The sequence below is a fragment of the Vombatus ursinus genome, unplaced genomic scaffold (assembly GCF_900497805.2).
Source record: "Vombatus ursinus unplaced genomic scaffold, bare-nosed wombat genome assembly UNPS02014848.1, whole genome shotgun sequence".
Taxonomy (NCBI): domain Eukaryota; kingdom Metazoa; phylum Chordata; class Mammalia; order Diprotodontia; family Vombatidae; genus Vombatus; species Vombatus ursinus.
The window spans coordinates 6,604,190-6,623,607 of NW_020954626.1; the positions used below are offsets into that span (position 1 = coordinate 6,604,190).

At 37.5% G+C, this 19,418-nt stretch overlaps 1 non-coding gene and 1 pseudogene across 1 annotated transcript; both read left to right on the forward strand.

The window, feature by feature from the left end:
• The first annotated feature begins 291 nt into the window (after positions 1–291).
• LOC114027057 lies at positions 292–394 on the forward strand. The gene has a single exon (XR_003567201.1). It is a non-coding gene; the product is annotated as a U6 spliceosomal RNA (small nuclear RNA).
• Positions 395–1,811: 1,417 nt separating this feature from the next.
• LOC114027004 lies at positions 1,812–3,449 on the forward strand (annotated as a pseudogene).
• Positions 3,450–19,418: the final 15,969 nt, after the last annotated feature.

The following is a 19,418-nucleotide window of genomic DNA, read 5'->3' on the forward strand; positions in this document are numbered from 1 at the left end:
AGAATACTGTGTAATCCAAAGAGAATATGGAAATAACAGGAAATTCTAAAGTTGGTTTCAAAAAAAGAGAAGAAGTTAGGAATGAAAATATATAAAAATTTATAGCTCTCAAAGCAGATTTTTTAAAAATTCAATTAGCAGAAGGAGGGGGCGGGAATTAATCTATATTTAGAAGAGTTTCTCCAAAGAAGCAAAAGAGATGAACAGATGTAGAATTTTTAAAAAAAAATGTAGAGTAAAATCGAGCAGGAAAGAAGTAAAAAGCAACAAAATTAAAAAATATATGATTGTGCTCACTTCAACAGAGTATATACTGAACATGGAATGATACAGAAAAGATTAACATGACCCTTGTGCAAGGATGACACAAATTCATGAGTTATTCCACATTTTTGAAAGTTCTAAGAAACTATTAAAAACAATTAATACCAATGTTACACAAATCAATCTTAAAAACTGAGAAGAAAAGCATTCTATCAAACCCCTTTTATGAGATAAATATAATTCTATTACCTAAACCAGAGAAGGATAAAGCAAAGAACTGTAAATATAGACCAATATTATTATTACTGAATACCAATTCAAAACATTTAGATAAAATCCTGTTGAACATATTACAGCAATTCATTCAAGAAATCATTTATTATGTCCAAGCTAAATTTATACCAGGGATGATTATATTAAAAACAGTAATATTCCCAACCACATGGTTATCCAAATAGATCTGGAAAAAGACTTTGATAAAGTTCAATACTGATTGATGATAAAAACCTTATACTGTAAAGGCATGGGGAGATCTTTTCAATGTCATTTAAAAAAAAATACCTGTCTGAAATCAAAAGCAAGTATCATTCAGGGATATACTAGAAGCTTTTCCAACAAATAGAGTAGTCAAGCAAGGATGACCACTTTCTCTGCTATTATTTTATATAGTCCAAGAAATGCTAAGGATAGCAATAAAACAAGATAAACAAATTAAAGGAACAAAGAGGGAGAGAGGAAATAGAACTATTCCTTATTTGCCGGTGGCATGATGGTTTACTTAGAAAATCCTAGGAAACCGAAAAGTTACTGAAATAACTAATGACATCAGCAAAATGGCCGTCTACAAAATAAACACACAAAAATCAACAGTATTTCTAGGTAACAACAATAGAAAGAGAAATCCAATTCCAAATAACTACAAAATGTATAAAATACTTGGAAGCCAAACTGCCAAAGCAGACTCGACATTTGTATAGATTCGGCTATGAAATGCTCATTAAAGAAATGAAGACAACTTAGAGGAATATTGAAAGCTAAAGGCTAATCTATTCCAATATAATACAAATGAGCATACTATCAAAGTTAATATACAGTTTTAATCCTATCCCAAACTACCAAGGCTATACTTTAAAGAATTCAAAAAAATAGCAACAAGATTAATAAAATCTATTAGAATATCAATGGACTAACGAAAAAAGATAAGAATGAAGAGGTAATAGTACTTCCAGACCCCAAACCATATTACAGAACAATATCAAAGCTACTTGGTACTAACTAAAAAAAAATAGAAAAATAGATCAATAGACTATCAGTAGACTAAACAAAGGAGAAACAAAAATAATAGAACTCAATAATCTAATGTTTGGTAAACCCAAAACATAAATTATTTTGGAAAAAAATCTCTATTTGATAAGCACTACTGAGAAAAGCAGAAAGAAGTCTGGCAGAAATTAAACCAACATCTTATAGCATATTCTATAACCAATTGAAACCAAGTAAACCCCTTCTAGCTCAGGTGCCAAGAGCGCTGGAAGCAGCAGAAGAAGATGGCACTGACCAGTTTTTTGCTTGCTCCAACTCAGCTTTCCCAGGACTAGCTTGAGGTTGAGGAAAGGGCAAGATCACAGAGATCGAGGCAGACTGCACTGATCTCATCAAGAAGAGAGCTTGGGTATTGAAAAGGTTGGATAGCTCATTTGTTAGAGGATTTTGGAGATGGAGGTGCCTTTCCAGAAATGCATGTGAGCCCAATACCCATTGGATATGGGAAGAAAGAAGAAAATGTCCAATGCATTGGCCATTCAGGTGGATGCAGAGGGAAAAATTAAATATGATGCAATTGCTGTACAGGGACAATCAAAAGACAAGGTCATTTATAGTAAGTACACTGACCTGGTTCCCAAAGAAGTTATGAATGCAGATGACCCAGACCTGCAAAGATCTGATGAAGAAGCCATTAAAGAGATTGCAGAAAAGACATGGGTAGCCCTAGAGTAATCTGTACTTCAGAAGGCTGCAGTTGCTATGCCCGTTCGAGCTGCAGATAAACTAGCTCCAGCTCAGTATATCCAGTACACACCATTTCAGCAAGGATTGGCTTTCAATTCTGGAGCTAAGCAAAAAGTCATTCGGATGGTGGAAATGCAAAAAGATCCAATGGAGTCTCCAAGATTCAAAATTAAGAAAATTCCTCGTGGTCCTCCTTCTCCTCATGTACCTGTCATGCATTCTCCTAGCCAAAGGATGACCATGAAAGAGTAGCAAGAGTGGAAAATTCCACCTTGTATTTCAAACTGGAAAAATGCAAAGGGTTATACTATTCCATTAGACAAAAGTCTGGCTGCTGATAGGAGAGGACTGAAGACAGTCCACATAAATGAAAACTTTGCCAAACTTGCTGAAGCTCTCTACATTGCTGACAGAAAGGCTCATAAGGCAGTGGAGATGCAGGCTCAAGTGGAGAGAAAGATGTCCCAAAAGGAAAAACATGAAGAAAAGCTTCGAGAAATGACCCAGAAAGCTCAAGAGAGAAGAGCTGGAATCAAGACTCATGTTGAAAAAGAGAACGGGGAGGCTTGGGAACAAGATGAAATAAGACACAATAGACATAAAGAGAGACAACGTGATAGGAATCTTTCCAGAGCAGCTCATAATAAGAGGTAAAAACTACAGAGAAATGAGAATTGAGATATCAGTGAAGTCATTGCTCTTGGTGTGTCCAGTCCTCAGACTTCCAATGAAGTTTAGTATGTCCAGAGGCTATTCAACCGGACTAAGAGTATAGACTGGTTTTGCTGGTGGAGAAGATGAAATTTATGTTTATGATCAACCACGGAGAAGTGGCAAAGACATGGCCCAAAATATCTACAGACCCAGTAAAAATCTGGACAAAGACATGTATGGTGATGACCTAGAGGCCTGAATAAAGACTAACAGATTTGTTCCTGATAAGGAGTTCTCTGGCTCAGATCATAGGCAGAGAGGCCAAGAAGGACCACTTCAATTTCAGGAAGATCAGGAAGATCTCTTTGGTCATTGGGGAATCCTGTGTAAATGGTCAGGATGAAAACCAAATCTGGGATTGTAGATCCCACTACTTTTTATTACTGGGGCTGGGGAAAAGGGGAGTATACTTTAAACTAGCCTGCTTATTTTTAAAGGGGGTGGACCATATTCTCATGTAAGGCTTTTGCTTCCCCCTCTCAGTCAACCCATCTTTCCCCAACCCATTAGCATTGACAGAAGCTCCATACTCCCCAGCATACCAAATTAAGATTATTATATCTTTAGTGATGTTAGTTTTGGGGGACTAACATTTCATAGTAGAACTATCCTTGTACATAAGGTTTATCGCCAGCCATGCTGAGTAGTTGGGGGAGGTCTCCACATAATGGAGCTGTCCGCTGCTTATTGAATGTTTGCCCCTATTGTGTGAGTGTGTGGTTTTAATTTGGAATGGGAGAGTCAGCTTCTGTGTGCTGCAACTGTTTTAAATAAAACATTTAGATAAAAAAAAAAGTGGATACACAACCTGAATTTTAAAGATCATACCATTAAAAAAAGTTAGAAGAGAAACCAATCATATCATTTTACTATAGGAGATAAATTCCTAACCAAGGAAAGGATAGAGGTAATTACAGTACAAAAAAAAAATAAAATTGATGATTTTGATTATATTACAGCCTTTTCACTTGCACACATACAAAAAAAATCAAAATATCTAGAATAAGAAGGTGACCAGTCAACTGGAAAAAAATATATCATATTTATTGGATAATGGTTTTGTATCTAAGATATGTAGAAAACTAGTAGAAATATGAAGACCAAAAGCCATTCCTCAATAGATGAGAGGTTAGAGGATATAAACAAACCATTCTCAAAAGAAGAATTATCAGTTCTTCACAATCATATCAAAGAATGTTCCAAATCACTAATAATAAGAAAAGTACAAATCAAAACACCCCTAAGATTCTACCTCACACCTTGCAAATTGGCAAAGCTGGCAAAAGGTTTTAACAGTCAATCTTGGAGGGGTTGTGATAAGAAGGGAGGAAGGGAGAGAAGGAGGGAGAGAAAGGGGGGGGATGGGGAGATAGGGAGGGAGAGAAGCCTGGGGCAAAAATATATCAAACTTGACAGAAAAAAGCAAGTTAAAATAGAGGGAGGTTTAAGAGGGAGGATATACTAGGTAGTATGAACTAATAGAGTAAAGTGAGAAGTGGGAGAACAAGTGATACAAGAATAGTAACATTGTAAAGAAAAATAACTTTAAAAGACTATAATTCCGATCAATGATCAACTATGTCTCCAGAGGACCCATAATGGAGCATGTAACACATCTTCTAACAGAGAGATGTTAGGCAAAAGGAGCAAAGAGATACAGTTTTAGACGTGGCTATTATGTTCATTTATTTTGCTGACTATGCTTATTCGTTACAAGAGTAGTTTTTCCTCTTTGTCTTGGTCTTTAATTGGGGTGGAGGGTCAGGGGGATAATAATAGTAATACCTCCAAAAAATGAAATACAATTTTTTTTCAGAAAACAGGAGGACATTCATAAGGAAACACAAATAGGCAAAATAATTTTGAAAGTAATATGGAGAAAATACATACTTTTTTCAGCATGCAGTGTAAAGTACAGATTCATAGTTTCATATAATACCCTCTTTTCCTGTTCCATTGTGTGCAGGGAAATGCTGCAAGGAAACTTTGTGTGTGTGTGTGTGTGTGTGTGTGTGTGTGTGTGTGTGTGTGTGTGTGTGTGTGAAACCAGAATTTAAAAAATGTTTTTCAAAAAAAAAAATAAAGACATCCTTTTACTCCTTTAGAAAGAAGGGGATGTTACCAGATTTTTTTTAAATGTATTGGTTGATTTTGCTGGAACTTCTTTTTTTTTCTTTAAAAAAATGTTTTAAGGGATGGCTGTTTGAGAGGAGGAATGGATACATGGTTAAATTTAGGTAATGTAAAAACAAAAGATATCCATAGTATTTATTTTAATAACATTATTTCTATATAAGCCTAAGTCATTGAACTTAAAGACAAGACAAAGAGACAAGTTAACAGTCAGATGTTTCCAAAAATATGACAATTTTTAAAATCTACACACCATTCAGGAAATAATATAGGAAAATTGTCCAGAACTTTTGAATCTAGAAAACAAAGCACCAAACAAAAGAATCCATGGATTCCCTCCAAAAAAAAAAAAATCCTTACACTTCAAACTCCAAGAGACATAGCAGTTAAATTTAACTATTTGAATGACAAATGACAGGCAAGAAGCCAGGATTAGGATCTTCAAATATAAATAAAAGGAAATTGAAATGACACAAGATTATTTTATACCCCCTAGAAACTACCTATTTCTCAGCACCACCTGGCCTTTTACTAAAATACACCATGAACTAAAGTTCACTAAAAACTGCAAATATATGTGTACCCTACATTGCCATGAAGATGAGGAAACCCCCCCCCCAACAGCCACAATCTTGGAATCCACCAGCTACTTGTGTTTGAACTGAGAATTCCAGCATTGCTTTGCAAAGATTTGGGGGAGAGAAATGCCAAAAGAAATATAGCCAAGTAAAGATTGAATACATGGACATTTCAAAGTTGAGCAAGGAGCTGGGTCTCAGGGCTTATGGTAACCTGCCCTTCTCCAGAGAGAAACTGAGGCCAGTGGCTGCTATTGCCATTGCTGCTGCTGCAATGGAATGTGTTACTGTACACACACCAATTCATGGATGAGATGACCCTAGCACTCCCTTACAGAGAATGACTGAGTTGAGGAAGGAAGAAACTACAATTATCTTAGTAACTCCTTTGAGTTTCCATGCTTCATTCTATTTGGTGAAGGGTAGGGGAAGTAGGGAAGAGGTGTCATGGAAGAGGGAGGAGCCCAAAGTGGGAAAAGTCAATTCTATCCCAGCATTTTCATGAACTTTACCTCTCCTCCTTAAGCTGTTTTATTTTTTAATTTGTTTCTTCCTCATCTTGTGGGTGAAAAAACCAAAAATACCAAATAAGTGCCTTACAGATTAAAATGTAATAAAAATAGTAATTAATTTAGGTAGCACAAGCAAAATATACAGACCTAAAATTTAATAGTGAAATCCTAAATAATGAGTGGGCCAAAGAGTATCATAAAATGATTAATAACTGTGAAAGAATTATAATGACAAGCAAACATGCCAAAATTTCTGGCATGTAGCTAAAGCAATCCTTGAAGGAAATATTCCATCCCTAAAAAATAAACATTAACTGCAAAAATAGGGCTTTAGTGAGATTGACATGCAATTAAAAAACAAAAAGCCAACAAATAAATAAACCCAAAATAAATGCTCATGAGAAATCTTAAAAATTCAAAGAAAATAAATTCAAAATCAACAATACTATAGGACTGAAAAGCAAAACTAATAGCTGGATTCATGAAGAGACTAACAAAATTAATAAACTATTAGCCAACCTGTCTGAAAAGAGGGATGAGGAAAATCAAATTTTAAAAATTGAAAATTAAGGTAAAATTACAACAAACCTAGGAGAATTTTTAAAAATTTTCAGAACCAACCATTCACAATTAAATACCTAATTAAACTGAGAATTCAAAAGGGATAGATTATATACAAAAATATAAAATACTTGAACACCAAATAGAGATCTTAAATCATCTAATCCAAGAAAATAAAATTGAATTAACTACAAAAGAACTAGCCAAGTTGGAGAAGACCCTCTTTGAGACAGAGAATTCTATTAAAAATTTAAAAACAGTACCTATCCAAATTATTTTCAAAATCAAGAAAGAAAACACTCTATAAAACTCCTTTTATTTGTCATAGTCATGATTCCTAAACCAGAGAAAGATAAAGCAAAGAAAGAGAACTATAGACCAATATCAGTAATGAATGTATACCCCAAAATAAAATCCTGGCTATAAATGCTTTTTTATTCATTCATAAATTTAATGGAATATTACTGTGCTATAAAAACTGATGAATATGATAAATATAAAGAAGTATAAGAAGACATATCACCTAATGCAAAATGAAGTGAACAGAACTGGAAAAATAATATGACAACATATAAATGGAAAAGAACAACAAAACAATCTAAAGTGAATTATGAAATTACAACAACCCCCCCCCAAAAAAAGATATGAGAAAGCAAATCTTCCACTTTTTTGCAAAGGTGGAAATCCATGGGTATGGAATATTATATACAAAAGAATTTTCAATGTTTGTTATTCTTGTTGAACTTTTAAAAAAATTCTTCATTATAAGAGATGACAGACTGGGCAGGGCCAAGGAAATACAGTGGTAGATGTAGGCGACATAAAAACACAAGATACCAATACAAAAATTTTTGAAAAGACGTCTAGGAAATTTGTTTCATTTAGTGCCTTTGGAAGAAAAAAAAGCAGAAAATGAAGAAAATAAAAGAATGATACATGCATAGGGAGACTGCCACGTCACTCTCTTCCCCTTCTTCCTGTTGAGGACATAACCTCCTACTTCATGGGGAAAAAGAAATGCATGTCATTCTCTGAGAGCTCCCTCTTCCATTCTCTTCATCTCACATTCATCTGACCCTAACCTTAATCCACTCTTATCACCTCCTTCGCGCCAGTCTCTGATAAGGTGGCCCTTTTGCTTGCAAAGTCCAACCCCTCCACACGCCCCCGTGATCCCAAAACTTCCTTTCTTCTACAGAAGATTGCCTATCATTCATATTTCCATATTTTCTCTTGCACTCTCCTCCTCTTTCCTTCTCTGGTCTCAATCTTTCCCTACCTAATGGCTCCTTCCCTGTTACCTACAGACATATTCAAATCTCCCCCATACTTAAAAAAAAAAATCTTATTAGATCTTACCATGCACATCTACTTTTATCCCATTCTCCTGTTCTCAGCTCACCTTGAAAAAATCATCTGCAATCAGTAGCTCCACTTCTCTCACTTTCTTCTAATATGTTTTATGACAGTCCTCTCGCATAAAGGTGTCCCTTCTGGGTTCCCCTATTGACCCTTGCTTTCTACAACTGACTTCATAGTGTCATACTCTCCCACTATAGGTGTGGCTATCAATAGGTTAAGTCGTTGTCTGGGTACCCAGTTTATGTCTAAGCAAAGGTCAGTGGGCCAGCCAGAGATATTGGGGAAAGTAACCCCTTAATGGATTCGGATGCTGAGAATAACCCGTAAAACAGCAAGAGTTAGTTCAAGGCAAAGCTTATTGCAAGCAATAGGGAAGAGGGGAAAGGGAAGGAAGAAAAATGATCCAATATACAACTGAAAAGAAATAACCTTTAAATCAATTCGTATTGATTACTTTGATTTATTTTTAGTTTGATTGAAGGATTAAATTGCCTTCTTTAGGAAAAGCTAGCCCTAACAGTTAAACTAAGCCAATAGAGATATTCCCTTTAGATGGAATGATACCTATAGATTTAGGGAATAGATAGATTGATAAGACTTTATCATTTAGTAGCAGATAATTTAGAGTAAGCTATATATTTTTGTAGGAATAGAATAATCATAGAATGATGTGACTTTTTTTAAAGGCTAAATTCCACTTTCTGGCAGCCGTAGAAAGGTGGGCGGAGGGCCCCTGCAGGGGGATGGTGACTAAAGATTAAGTTCCCCTTTCCTGTCTTAGTTCCCCTTCTCCAGGACTCCCTAAAGTAAGTTCAAAATACAAGCCTAAAGTTAGCTTTTAATTGCAAAATGTTACAACTGCATGGCAGAGATTCCTAAGACAATCTCACTTTGACAAACAGGGTGATAGACACAAACCCTAATCCAATAGAATATCAGATTGAAAAGCTATCCCACCCTAGAAACTCCCCATCAAGCTTCCCCACATGCCCAGCAGCCAAATATTGTAAATCAGCTTACTTCCTTGTTCTTGTTATACTTCCCTGTAACTGTAAATTTTATGCCTTTTCTGTTAAAAAAAAAAAATAAGCTCTGTAAATCACTCTTTGGTCTCTGACTTCTGAGTGGGTCAGACGACCTGGTTTGATTTGCAAAATACTGGTTTTGTTAATTAAATCATTATACTTGAAGTGTTGTGCCTCAGGATTTTTCTATTTCAGATAATTAATTTAACACAACTCAGGCACATATACTAACAGAGTAGAACTCATGTAAGGGCTGCATTGTGTTGAGGAGCATGGTCCATTCAGCAGCAAGATGATGATCCAGCAGGAAGGGGTGCTCCTACTGGAGGGGTGGGTGTGCTCCAGAGTACCCTTCTGAAAGTGTGGTTCTTATATTATGATTTTGGATGGTCTCCCTGGAGCTGGACAAATTGTGTATCAGGGATCAGGGCAAAATATTATTTTGAAAGTTTGTTATGGGGGGGGAACAAGCTGGTAGTTAACAAAACATTATTTGGGGGTTTGCATATCAGGGAGAAGAACAATCTGGTGGTAGACAAAATATTATTTGGGAGACTCAGTTGTACTAGCCTTCAAAAATGTTAACTGTCAATATGTTTTCCATGAGTATATTCCACAAACTTATAGCCTTCCTTGGGGAAACTGCCATGATGACCTCAAAACTATCAGGCCTAATTTTATAACAATTTCCACATAAAGATTCTATAAACTATAGCCTCCCTTAAGGGGAAACTATCATGGTAATCTCAAAAGAACCAGGCCTGATCTTCTAACATAATCCCTCTGCAATCTGACTTCCATTCAACTGAAACCACTCTCTCCAGTTATCATTGAACTCTTAATTGCCAAATCTCATGGCCTCTTCTCAATCTTCATCCTTCTTGACTTCTTTGCAGCAATTGGCCCTGTTGAACACACTTCTCCTGGTTGTTCTGTCCTCTCTGAGACTTCGTAACTGTCATCTACTCTGTTCTCCTCTTACATACCTAATCAATTGTCAGTTTCTTTTCCTAGATCTTTATCCCTGTCACATCTACTAACTATAGATGTCACTCAAGGCTCTGTCCTAATTCCTCTTCTCATTTCTCTCTGACTTCTGTCACTTGGTAACCTCAATAACTCTCATGGGTTCTCATCTCTATGCAGATGATTCCTAAATCTATATATTCAGCTCTAGTCTCCCTCCTGAACTCCAGCCCTGCCTCACCAACAATTTAGACACTTTGAATTCAATGTCCCAAAGGCGTCTCAGACTCAATATATCCCAAACAGAATACATTATCTTTTCCCCCAAGTCCACTCCTCTTCCAACCTACCCAACTGCCATTGAGAGCATCCTTTCCAGTCACTGCAGTGTCTCCATCATTTGAATATAAGCTTCTTCAGGGAAGGAACTTTTAATTTTTCTTTGTATCCTCAACACAGTGTCTAGCACATAGTAAGCACTTAATAAATGCTTGTCAGTTGCTTGATTGATTTGTTAAGAGTTATTCAGGGAATTCATTCCACAATCACTCTGATAAATTAAAAGGCATGAGCATTTGTTTAGACTTTGACAGAACATTTCATGGAATGTAGGCATGCCCACTAGTACCTTGCTAATAAGGACCCATGGAAATCAAGATTAATGAATAGCATCTTGGGAATGAACTCCACCCCTCCTCATGGCATATAAAATTGACTTGTGAGGCCAGCTCAGTCCTTTTCACTCTAATTCTTTAGGACTCTCTTCATTTTCTACCTGGTTGCACTACTTTGGACATCATCATGTCTCTATACCATGTACCTTCTCCCCCTCCCTCCTTTTCAGCTTCCTTTCCCGTCTTGTCCTCCCCCATTAGATTATAAGCAAGTGGGGAGCAAGAATTGGCTTTCTTTTTCATATTTGTCTCCTCAGCACTTAGCCCAGTGCACTGTACATAGGAGGCACTTAATAAATGTTAACTGACTGACTCTCTTTACCTTTTCCCCTTATGATTCTTCTAGGATGCAGAAAGGTGGGGAAGAAGAGGTTTCTCCCTTCTCTCCTCTGCACACCCCACCACCACCACTCCACCACTGCACAGGAGGAGTTGATGACCATGTGTATGGCATAATCATAAGGCAGCAATAGATAGGTGGTACAGTGGATAGAGCACTGGGCTTGGAATCAGGAAGATTCATCTTCTTGAGTTCAAATCTGGCTTCAGACACTTATTAACTGTGTGACTCTGGGCAAGTCACTTAACCCTGTTGGCCTCAGTTCCTCATCTGTAAAATGAGCTGCAGAAGGAAATGGCAAACCACTCCAGTATCTTTAGCAAGAAAACCCCAAATGCAGTCATGACAAGTCAAACATGACTGAAACGACTGAACAGCAACAGGAGCAATGGATACATAAATGCTCACAGTCCAAGAGTTCATGGACAATGCACCTAAAGTCCAACATTCTATGTAGAAGCATAGGTATTTTCAGTTATTTAGGCAATGCGATCCCAGCATCTAGTTTACTGGATGGAGCAGGAAGATTTCCAGAATTGCAGATCAAGATATGGTATCAAGTGGAGCACTGAGAGATTCCTTGCAGAAGCAAGCATGTATATGCCTACACAGCCAAATCACAAGCATTCCCAAGATCAGGAGTTCAGAGGTCTGACTTTTTGCAGAGAAGAGGATTTCCTGACGATTCTGCCTAGAGAAACAAGAATATAGTCCAATGTAGGTCCTACACAGCATCTCTTGGAGGATAAAGAGAGTTACTTGGGCAGTATATGTCTAATATGATGCTTGTTTAGCAGCCTCCTGGATACATATTTTAGGGGCCTTCTAAACCACAAAATGATATTACAAATCTAAGGGAGGATTGTCTGAGACTCTGTGAAAGAGAAATTCACTGGAATGTTAAAATGGTTGCTCTGATAGTAAACCCATTTAATTCTTTTCAGGGAAGAACTGGAGGGTTAAATGAATATTTTGTTTCTGCATCTGTTTATGAGTTCCCATGAATCCTTTGCATCTTATATACTTCGTGGCATAAAAAAAAATGCCATCCCATATTAATTAATTGTGTTGTAACTAAGAATTCCTTTACTTCACTTTTAAAGAAACTTAGGCTTGAATATACTGAGATTTTTCTAGAGAAACTCCACGTGGAGACAACGAGCCAAATATGAGAAATAACATCCTTGATAGTCAGTCTCCAAGATGGAACCCAGTCCACAGGAGTTGAGTCCTTAAGCCACAACTCACGTATATAAAAATTCACATTTGTTCTGGGAGTCTATTAAGACAGCATCCCTTGGAAATAATTTCCTTTTGCTACTGAACATAGATCAGTAGCTGCTAAACTATTGCAAAAAGGATGTGGTATCAAGGAGAAGAATAAAAAAAAACCTGTATCATATATTTTTAAACCAATCTATTATATGTAACCTCTCAAACTCTCAGAAAACTTGTTCTTCCCATAACACAAAAATATTTAATTAACTCTCTTCTACTATGAACTGCTCTCTGAAAATGCATGAGACAATTTTAAGTTTAATCAGCACTATTAACATTTTCTCCATCACTCTCTTATGTCATTGCTTACAGTGAAGAACTGGGTTCTTTCCTGACTTCAGGCACACTCCTTGACTGAACTCCTAAACTCTCCGATTACTGGCTTGCTGCAGGGTTTAGCTATTTAAAGTCCCAAAGTGTAGCCATTTTTCAACCCAGGCAATCTCACTGACCCTCCTAATGCAGAGATAGGTGTTCATATTTCATAAAGGGATCACGAAATGTTAACATCTGGCATAGCGGATAGAGCACTGGGACTGGAGTCAGAAAGCTGCCTCTTCCTGACTTCAAATCTGGCCTTGGATGCTTGCTTTGTAATGGAAATTGATAGATGGCTTCCCTCCCCTTATTTCATGTGGATGACCAACAAAGATGATGCCATGGGATTGGCCTAGTTCATTTCATTCCCTCTCCCTCTATCCACTCACTCATCCACTTCTGCCTCCAGTTATTTATGCCATTTTAACAATTAAATTGGTTTCTTGGTTTAGTGACATACTGAAGTAAATAGTTGATTTTTCTTTTTAGACCCAACCTTAGTTTACTACTTCACAATCACTTAGGAATTTTTTCCAGTCTTTGGAGGGTCTTGATAAGGTCCCAGTTCCAGAGTAGTAGAGTTTATTGGATTTGGGGTCATAGGACCCATCTTTGTATCCCTTCCTTACTAATTCTAGATACTCCTGAACATACGCCATACCTGAAGCGACTAGGTGACAAAGTGGATAGAATGTCAGGCCTAAAATTAGGAAGACTCATCTTTCTGAGTTCAAGTCTGGCCTCAGACACTTACTAACTGTGTGACCCTGGGCAAGTCACTTCATCCTGTTGGCCTCAGTTTCCTCATCTTGAAAATGAGCTGGAGAAGGAAATGGCAAACCACTCCAGCATCTTTGCCAAGAATACTACAAATGGGGTCCCAAAGAGTTGGACACAACTGAAAAACAACTAAACAACAACAAACCACATTAACATCTCCTCACCTTGTCATTTATAGTGTCCTTAATATTGGGGGGAGTAGGGAAAGGGAAAAAGTGGAATCAAACTTCTCCTCCTCTACACAAATGAGAGATGGATGACTGGTGTGAGCAGGCTGCAACAAATTACTAATGAGGAACTTATGAGAAGAAACAACAAGCGTAAAGGATGCCATGAACCAAAATGATGGACTGATCACATGACAAGAGCAGGTGTTAGCATCTGGAAAATTGAAGTGTTCCATCATATCTTTGCAATGTCAGAGCAAATAAGGAAGTCTGGAACCATGTCAGATGGATCCCTACAATGAATTTATTAGAGTACATGGTCAAGAGTCACACAGGATAAACAGAAATGGGTGGGTGGCCATCAACATTACCTGGAATCTAGGTGTTATCCAAATAGATGAGATGGAAGTTCCATTTAAGTATGAAAGAAACTTCACTTAGGTCAACGTAGCTAGCCTCTGCAATGCTTCTCCACTCGGCTTCCCCTCCACCTTTCCACTACCATTACCTCTCCAAAATGTCACCATTCATGTAAAATGTCACCTTTATGTAATGAGATCCACACATGCACACAACCAAAGATCAAATTAATTCAGAATAAAGTCTGTCCACCTAATTAACAACAACAAAAAAAAAAAAACCAACCACCTAGCCTTTCACAAACTTGTTTCACTTTACTAAACATATGGTGTTTCTTTCACTGTAGTGCCTTGTTCTTCCCGTCCCACATCATCAACTTAACTATCATTCTTCTAGCTCGCCAAGAGAATAAAACATCACATAACAGCTGGCAGCTATGTCTCCTTTGGTTGAGGGCCTCCAAGGTACTCTAGACTTCAAAGTGGTTACTATGATAAACAACATGCTTTTCCTTTAACAGCAGAGGAAAAAAAGACCTTAAAACACCCCTGCTGGTTAAGTCAAAATCCACACTGGATCTTACTCAAACTTTCCCAAAAAATATTCTGACTCCTCTAATCCTTAACTTCCAGATATGAGCCAGGGTAGCCCCATTAATTTTTCTTCTTCACATATCATCTTTCCCTAATTTTGCAAACTCCATTCAAATTCAAATCAAGTAGAAGAAAACAAGGAATTTCACAAATTATATCTAAGATAAATAGATCCCAGAACTCCTTCAAAGACTTGAAGCAGCTTCATACTCAGACAAGGAAAGATCTCTAACTCAGTGGTATCAAAGTCATAAACCATACATGAGGATCCCTGGGGCCACATATTGACTTTAAAATCAAATGTAAAATTTTTTGTTACTATATCAACACATTCAAATCAGATAGGAATTATATTTTAATCTGGTTCAGGACCACTCAGGTGTGTTGTTTAATACCTCTACTCAAAACTTCTTAAAACAGCTGTCTCACTTAATTGAGCTTGTCCAAACTCCCAACCAATCATTTCTACTTTCTCAAAGAGAGTTGTGATCTCATCTATTTGACTGTTCACACCAACAATTTAGAGCAAACATGCCTGCCCTTCCTGGGCAACTATTGTTCATATCTCTCAACCACGTCATCACAAGGGATCCACCTAATCTATGGGGTCTTCTAACATGGGATTTCATGTTCTCTACATCTTACAGTTATTTTACAATAGTAAATCTGTGGTTTACTGTGAGATAGTACTTTTTCTTTAAAAGAGGCAGACTTTATTCAATATCTTTGAGATTAGTTGTTTGGTATTTTTATGCCCATAGCCTGATCTGGCACATATGAAGTAACATGGATATACCAAGTTACAACGTTTAGTGGTAGGTCTCCTCAAAGATGAGCAAAGTCAATTTAGTTACCCTTTTGATTTTCATACTTATTGAATAAATCCTACTAAAATAGCTAAAATTCAATGGGTACTTTTAGGGCATTGTTAAAGATTACATCATTACAAAAGCCTGCATTTTCAGCAACACACAAAAGCAACAATTCATAAATGCCACAACTGCTGAATACCATTTCATGCTCTATATACAGCACAGCTGGAATAACCTAAACTAACAAAAAGAGGATGGGAGAAAAGCACAAGGAAGAGAATACAATGGGAGTGGAAGGAGAGAGAAGGAAACTAAGTACATGCATTGGTATTTAACAGGCAAAAGCTAAACAGTTCAGAACAAGACCTGCCCTGTCAAAAGAAGAGCTAATAAGATTGCTACAAAAAAAAAAAAAAAAGGTGAGAACCCACTTGTTCTTCACTTTGATTGGCAATGTCTTTAATGCATGTGTAGATGATTTTCATCTAACTTTTATGTCAAAGGTCAAGTAGGAATAAAGGTTAGTAGAAGTCAATGTTCAGACATCTTTTTCCAGTATTAAGTCTGGAATTATTTTCCCCATATGTTTTGTACCTTCCCCTCCTTCAGATATCTTGTGCATAGATACTTCAATGCCTTTATAATTGCAGTAGTGCCCAAATCGATCTTTTCTGTGTACATGGCTCCAATACAGCTGCTCATTCTCTTTGGTAACAGTTCTCATTTATGAAACATCTAGGTCTTCGATGTTAGACTCCTACTGATGGGGATGGGATCTGAACCCCAAAAAGGAAAAGACTATGTCTCTGGGATCTGGACCCCCTCAAAAAAAGGAAAAACCCTGGACTTTCCCACATGGCCAAATCTCTGGCATTTGCCTGAGGTTGTAATCCACGCAACTGGCCTTTCATTGTGGCTATACCCAATCTCCCAATTCTGAATTCTGTTCAGTTACTTCCCAATTGCTGCTGACCACTTCTCACCCTTAATCCTATCTTGACTCCATTCTCCCTTGGCCACACGGTCCAGGTCCCTGATCACTCCAGTTTACTGGCCATTCCCATCCAGATCCTCCTTAGATCCCTCCTCCAGTCACTCCAAATTACTTGGCCACTCCTAGATCCCTCCCACAGTCTTTCTGTATATAAGGTCCATCTTGTCTCCATTAAGGTGCTCAGATTCTTAAGATCTGGCCCACTTGCATTAGCAATATGAATGCTCAGATTCCTTAAGAGTCTGGTCAATATGACAGATGCTTTAATAAACCTTGTCTTTGGCTGGAAGAAGGCTTGGGTTGAATTCTTTCGGGCAGGACTCATGTGTTCTGATTCTGGAGTCCCTGCACCCCTAACATCTAAACCTCAACACTACTAACAATAGCTCTACTGTGCTCAATGGTGAGAAACTTTGTTATTGTAACTCCTGTTTCATTTCCTCATTGGTGAAGGGTGGGTGAAGCTGGAGAGAGCAGGAGAGCTCCAGCATACTTCAAGAGGAATGGTGAAAGAGGCCAACTCCACTTCATGTCACTGAAGAAAAAGACTCTGGGAAGATATGGGCGGAGCTGGCAGTCTCCATCATGTCCATATACCTAACATGCCACTCTAGGGGACTTTAGGGAAATTCCCCATGGGTAAGATCTCTCTCCCTCTCCCTCCCCTCTTGGGGGAGAGCTTCTTCACTCTGTATTGTCTAGTATATATTCTTCTATGTATACCTTCTGATCTGTTTTGCTACTATTTGGATAAATGGGTGTTTTTTTGCTATTGCTATGTGGGTTCATTGTGGTATATTTGGTAGGAAAGGAGTCAGGCCTTAGTGGGGTTCCTTCTCTCCCCCCCATCCCCCTCCCACCTCCCTGGCAATAATGAGAAAGAGCAGTTGGAAGTTATATTGAACCTCATCATATGCCCTAGACTAACATTATTTAAGAAAGCAAATAGAAATAATCCTAACCTGATATCCCCCCTCTCTCTGAGGAGATCAGAGTGACCTCCAACTCCAACCTCCTGCTTCCCCCTTCTAGCAGGAATGAAAATCTCCCCTGGAGAAGGGCGGGGAGACAAGAGGTTAGAGAGGTCTATTCTGCTTCCCTTTAAGTCACAAGACACCCCAGGCTACAGGAGGGGAGGAGGAAACCACCTCATCTTGCTACATAGACCTCCTTATACATAAATCTTTCTCTACATTATAAAACTCTTTGCAAATCTTTTCCTTTTTTTTTTTCCTTGTTCTCCTTCCATTTTCAACCTTAAATGCCCTCAGGATGACTTTGCTTAGTCTGGTCTCTTGTGGAGTTTTCTTTAATTTAATTATATCCTATATGCATCTCTCAATTTTAAAGGGAGTCTTGTTCTTAATCTTCCTTAAACTAATTTTAAATGACTTTTTATTCTAAACCAGTATTGCTTTTGCCTGCCACATCTCTCCACTAGAGAGGTTAAATATTTGCTGACTAAAGTGCTTTTAAAAAAAAATTTCTAGCATCTTGTTACAGCAATTTACATCGATTAAACTTGTATATTAAATAATTATAGTCTGTGTCTACGACCTTTCCTCTGTCTATTTCCCATTTTTCATCACCAGTAACATATAAATTGGTCATGTTATTTCAATTAATGAGCATACTATATCTGATTCACACCTTTATCCTTTTATCTAACTTTGTACCAATTTGAATTTTTTGTTTTAACAAGTTTGTGGTATAATTGTACACATTAACTTAGGAATGACTCTCACATCAATACTGAGCTATTTCCTATCTTTAAAACATAGTTAATTTCATTTTTGTGATGTTAATCAGGGCCATACTCAGCTCTTACTAGTGTTTTTCTCAAAATAATTATAACATATAGGTATGAGCCTTCTATGAAGTTGCTTTTCTCTGAAGTAACTTAGTACCCAAGTATTTTTTGATTTAATCTGTAGACTTGTAAAGTTCTTCGTGGGATTTCTCTCCCTCTTCATCCTTCCTAGGACATGATGGAGCATAAGTTGCAATTACTTTCATGATGGTCTTTTTATAAGCACATAGCATGAGCACTGAAGTAAAAGAAGGCTAAACTTCCTATGAGATGATAACTCTCTATTGTCTTGGGGGACAACCAACTCCAAGCACTTCTTTTACTTGCCACTCAAGGGAGGAGGAGAGGGAAAGGATCACCTATGAATGGCATAGGAGAGCTTGTGAAGAGAAAAATCATATGGAATGCAAGGATTCTGCAACATTAAGACACAGGATCTCATCTGCAGGGATGTGTGTGTGTGTGTGTGTGTGTGTGTGTGTGTGTGTGTGTGTGTTTATAGTAATGACTGCTATGGGGGCTTGCAGGTAGAGAAGGTAGCTAAAATCTGTTTCCCTAATTAACCCAGACCGTCATCATAACAGAATAAGAGAGAAATTGACAAGATCTAAGGTTCGTTGTTGGAAGAGAATTTAGAGATCTAATCCAGTTCTTTGATTTTACACACTAGCAAACTGAAACTCAACAGCGAAGTGATTTAACCATGGCCACACAGTTAGTAAACAACAGAGCTGAGATTTGAACTCAGGTCCTCTGACTCTAAATCACTGGGGGCAAAATATATGTATAAAGACAAAGCAAAGGTTTTGCCAAGGCAAACAGACATTCATGACAGTAGTCTTGCATAACTTAAAGTAGCAAGGGGAAAAACAATCAGCATCCAAGGTAGATCTTAGATAGTAAGTAGGATCAAGCTTAATCCAACATCTGAGGCAGTGGACACAGGGAAAGGAGCACTGGATTTTGAAGTCAAAAATCTTAGATTCAAATCCTGGTTCTATTATGTGTTATATGTATGACCTCAGCCAAGTTCCTGCTCCTCTTTGGACCTCAGTTTCCTCACTTGTAAAATGAGAAAATTGGGTACATATCCTCTAAGGTCCCTTATTGTTAGAAATCTATGATCCTATGAATTAATGGATTTGCCTATGAAAGTGTATATATTTC